Here is a 5,000-nt window from a genome sequence, read left to right as displayed (position 1 = left end):
GGGGAGAAGCTGCTGATTAAGGGGAGTGGCTAATTATGAAGGGGAGGAGCTGCTGATTATAGGGAGGGGCTTTGGATGAAAGGGAGGAGCTGCTGACAAAGGGAAGGAGCTAATATTGAAGAAAAAGGAGCTGATGAGGATGATGGGGAGAAGCTGATGAAGAGCTGAAAACAAAGGGGAGGAGTTAATTATAAAGGTAAGGAGCTGATGATGAAGAGGAGGGGCTGCTTATGAAGGGGAGGAGCTAATTGTGGAAGTGGAGGAGCTAATAATGAAGGGGAGGAGCTGCTGATTAAGCGGAGGGGCCATGGATGAAAGGAGGGAGCTGCTGACAAAGGGGAGGAGCTAATAATGAAGGAAAGGAGCTGATGATGTTGGGGAGGAGCTGTTGATGAAGGGCTGATGAAGAAAGGGGAGGAGCTGTTGAGGAAGGGGAGGGGTTAATTATGAAGGGAAGGAGCTGATGATGAAGAGGAGGGACTGATGTCAAAGGGGAGGGGCAGTTGATGAAGAGGAGGGGCTAATGATGAAGGGGAGGGGCTGGTGGTGAAGGGGTGGGGCTATCAAGTGCATTATTTTGGATTGTGCAAGCAAAATTCCCCTGTAAGTGATGATGCCACCTCCTGATGGTGAATGCACATGATAGGTTTGGTAGTTTATTTCACTAATTTGCCAACCATTAAAAATTCTCTTGGAAGCATTTTGAATTTCTGTTTAGTAGATAAACATTAATGTTCTATTTAAGATGACACTGAACTCATACACTACATGGTTGAGTTTATTAGTGCATATTACACCGTTAAGTCTCTTCATCATTGACAGAGCTGAAGGATGTAGTAAACAACAGCACTGATCCACTCACCTCATGATTCACACACACACCGTAGATCTCTCTCTCGTCCGGCTTCTCACACACACCCCGGCTCCTCCATCCCCCAGTAAAGCCGCTGGACATCAGTGAAGCTCAGATCATCTCTGAATCTCTGCTGAGCGCTTCACACGCTGCCGTCCCTGCAGACACACACACACACACACAGATGAGTGTGAGATGCCCTAAAGTGCTTCACGCAAGTAAGTGCAGTTCATTACATGTGTGCATTTGTTGTTATATATGACAATGCTTCATGCTCACAGTAAACAAATATCATTAAAGCAACAGTTTAAAACGCAAGTTCTGTCGTCATTTACTGTACTCACTTGATCCAAACCAGTTTGAGTTTCTTTCTTCAATTGGACACAAATGAAGATATACTGAAACTCTATACCTGTTACGATCACCAGCGATCTAACTCTCATAGGTCGCTAAAGAGCATTCACTTCACTCGGACTACAATTCTGCCACCATATGAACTACAACTCCCTTCAGGCACCACACACACACACCTGTCCCGGTTCTCCATCGATTACACACACACAGCTGGTAACTACTCAATACTGATTACATGGACCATATAAACAGCACACACACTCATTGCTGAGTCTTGTTGGTACGTACCCTGTAACATTTGAAGCGTTTTTCGTGTTTTAACCCTCGCCTTGTTTTTTTGTTTATCCTGCCGCCTGTATCGACCGTTTGCCTGTTATCTGACTACACCTCTGGATTCCCCTGTATGTTCGCTCTTGATTGTGACCATTGCCTGCCTGGCCATTCTCTGTGTAATAAAGTACTGCATGTGGCTCCTCAGCTCCATTGTCAGCGTCCTTCAGTTACAATACCATAATGTTTTTATTCCAGCGACATTCTTCAGTCTATCTCCATTTGTGTTCAACAGCAGAAAAAAAATAGACGATTAAAACCACTTGAGTGTGAGGAAATGTATTTTTTTGGGGTGTACTGTCCCTTTAAATGCACTAATGTGTAGTTATAGTTTTTTATTGGCAATATGTGAACAGTCTGTAACAAAACAAACAAACAAAAATGTATGTTTTTGCCTGCGATATCAACAAGAATTGGCAATTAACATAAAACAAGCAAACTAATCTGCCAATGGGGTAGGCAGAATAATCTTATGTCAAAAAGAAAACAAGATTATCTTGCTTACCCCATTGGCAGATTAATTTACTCACTAAATTTTGGCCTACTATTTCTTAAAGCACGACTTGTCTAGAAAATGCTTCTTGATTTAAGAAGTTTTAGATATTTCAACTTGAAACAAGACAAAAGCTCTTAAAAGGGACCTAGATAAGTGTAAAATAGGTCTTTCAATTTGAGCCAAACAAGTTTTTTCTGTTTTGTTGAACACAGAAGAGTTTAAATTAGAGATGCATGATATAGGATTTTTTGGGTGTATCCAAAATGCCAATATACATTCATTCATTTTCCTTTGGCTTAGTCCCTTTATTAATCCGGGATCACCACAGCGGAATGAACTACCAACTATTCCAGCATATGTTTTACACAGTTGATGCCCTTCCAGCTGCAACCCAGTACTGGGAAACACCCATACACACTCATTCACACACACACTCATACACTACGGCCATTTTAGTTAATCAATTCCCCTATAGCGCATGTCTTTGGACTGTGGGGGAAACTGGAGGACTCGATACAGTTACCTTCTTGGTGAGAGGCCACAGTGCTAACCACTGAACCACCGCGCCGCAGCTGTGTCCCAAGTTGAAACAGAATATATTTGTTTTTCTGCAGCTCGGTTCTTATAATTTGTCAGCATAGCAATGACCCTGTTCTCCGCCGCCTCCTCGCCATCCTAATATGATTGGTCTGAATATTTGGGGTCAGTTGTGCTGATGCTGGTGATTTGAATAGATCAGATAAGCAAGTTTGATGCAGGTGGCCGGAGAGCAGAAGTAAACAGCTCAGCGTTTCACTGCTTTATCTGTGTCTGAATGTGGAGTCCACATTAAAGTGCATCTGCAAACCATTTCATCTCCATATTATTCCTTATTTCAGAAGTGCCATTTTTTGCTTTTGTTTTGTAGATGCATTGAAAGCATCACATTCCTCTTTTGTTTACGATTACTTTAACTTCATATGAAATAAGTGATGAAAACTGGCATTAAATGACTTGATGATAAAAACTGGAAATTGCTGCAGGGGGAAAAAATCTTTAATTAGAGTTTTCACTTAGAAATTGAGTTTTATAGTTATTTTTTACAGTGTGACATCATGATATTTTACACATACAGTATTTCATGCAATAATGTGCCCTGATAAATCATTTGTAATATGACAATCAATTGTGAGTTGAAATATTCCTCACGTGTCTCAGACATAATCGTTTTTATATATTTTAAATAGCTAGTAATATAGTGTGTGTAATTCCCAGATATTTTTCACTTTATAAATACATTTTTTTTGTATTTTGTTTATTTGTATTATATAAAAAAACAGATATTCACTTTATAAATGCATTCTGTATACTTTTGTTTTATTAATATGATTTTCTTTACTTTTTAATAAAAGAAAATATACATTATATGCATTCCAAATTTGACACTTGCAAGAGATAGATGTACAGATAGATAGATAGATAGATAGATAGATAGATAGATAGATAGATAGATAGATAGATAGATAGATAGATAGATGGATGGATGGATGGATGGATGGATGGATGGATGTACAGATAGATAGATAGATAGATAGATAGATAGATGGATGGATGGATGGATGGATGGATGGATGTACAGATAGATAGATAGATAGATAGATAGATAGATAGATAGATAGATAGATAGATGGATAGATGTATAGATGGATAGATATATAGATGGATAGATGTATAGATGGATAGATGTATAGATGGATAGATATATAGATGGATAGATGTATAGATGGATAGATATATAGATGGATAGATATATAGATGGATAGATAGATGTACATAGACAGATAGATAGATAGATAGATAGATAGATAGATAGATAGATAGATAGATAGATAGATAGATAGATAGATAGATAGATAGATAGATAGATAGATAGATAGATGGATAGATAGATGGATAGATGGATGTACAGAATGATAGATGGATGGACAGAATGATGGATGGATGGATAGATAGATATGATAGTATAGTATGATGCAGTCCTGTGAAGCACAGTAAAATGTTCACATGCTGGCAGTCAAAATCCCTCTGAGATCTTCTAAAACTCCAGAAAAGCAGCGTTTCTTCTAGCTGGAGCTTTGTTAATGCAGAAGCAGCATCTCTGTGGGAAATCACCTGCGCCACCAGTGTTCAAGAGCTCCAACATTCACTACATTAACATCTAAACACACACACACGCACACACACACACACACACCGAACTAATTACAGCCAGACCCCATCTGCATTTCCATATGAATCACAGAGACGAGGCACTGAAAGGACAGCCGTGTGTTTTCTGTGTTTTACCAGAGTAGAGTAGAGTAAACAACACAAAACAACCACAAACCCTGCAGATCCTACAGAGAGGAGAACCAGCAGAAGAGCCGGAGAGAGACTCCACACAGCGCTAATGCAGGAGTGTGTTTCCCCAAACCATCATAAAGTCGCAAGCTCAGTCGGTAGATCTGGCGCAAATTTAGATTTGGTAGTTTGGGGCTTTGGTGTTTATCTTAAATGACTATACGGTAAATATATAATGGCCTAATGGTTAGAGAGTTGGACTTGGGATCCGAAGGTAGCAGGTTTGAGTTCTGACAGCAGCAGGGATTGTTGGTGGGGAGGGTGAATAATTACCTCAATACCATGGCTGAGGTGATTCTCTTGAGCAAGGCACTGAACCCCTACTGCTCCCCGGGCAGCCCACTGCTCTGCACTCTCAGTAAAAAATGGTACAATGTTGTACCAAGGAAGGTAAAACAGGGAACAGAACTTTTTTTAGGGAACAGAACTGTACCTTAGGACAAAGAAACAAATGTGTACCATTGCAGTTTGTACCTTTAAGGACATGATTTGTACCATGGGAAACAGAAATAGACCTTTGTATTTAAAACCTGCAGATACAATATTGGTACAAATAGGTACAAATCTGATCCATGAAGGTACCACTAC

At 39.7% G+C, this 5,000-nt stretch overlaps 1 long non-coding RNA gene across 2 annotated transcripts in view; it reads right to left on the bottom strand.

Annotated features, from left to right (window-relative positions):
* The window catches only part of LOC130237540 (uncharacterized), a 48,225-nt gene that overhangs the window by 28,916 nt on the left and 14,309 nt on the right, over window positions 1-5,000 (bottom strand). For both annotated transcript variants that reach the window (XR_008838552.1, XR_008838553.1), the window contains exon 3: window positions 863-1,011. This is a non-coding gene — a long non-coding RNA (uncharacterized LOC130237540). The remainder of the gene's footprint in view (window positions 1-862; window positions 1,012-5,000) is intronic.

The sequence above is a fragment of the Danio aesculapii genome, chromosome 2, assembly GCF_903798145.1.
Source record: "Danio aesculapii chromosome 2, fDanAes4.1, whole genome shotgun sequence".
Classification (NCBI taxonomy): Eukaryota; Metazoa; Chordata; class Actinopteri; order Cypriniformes; family Danionidae; genus Danio; species Danio aesculapii.
The sequence above is the reverse complement of the archived record's forward strand: the minus strand, read 5'-3'. Positions and strand labels throughout refer to the sequence as shown.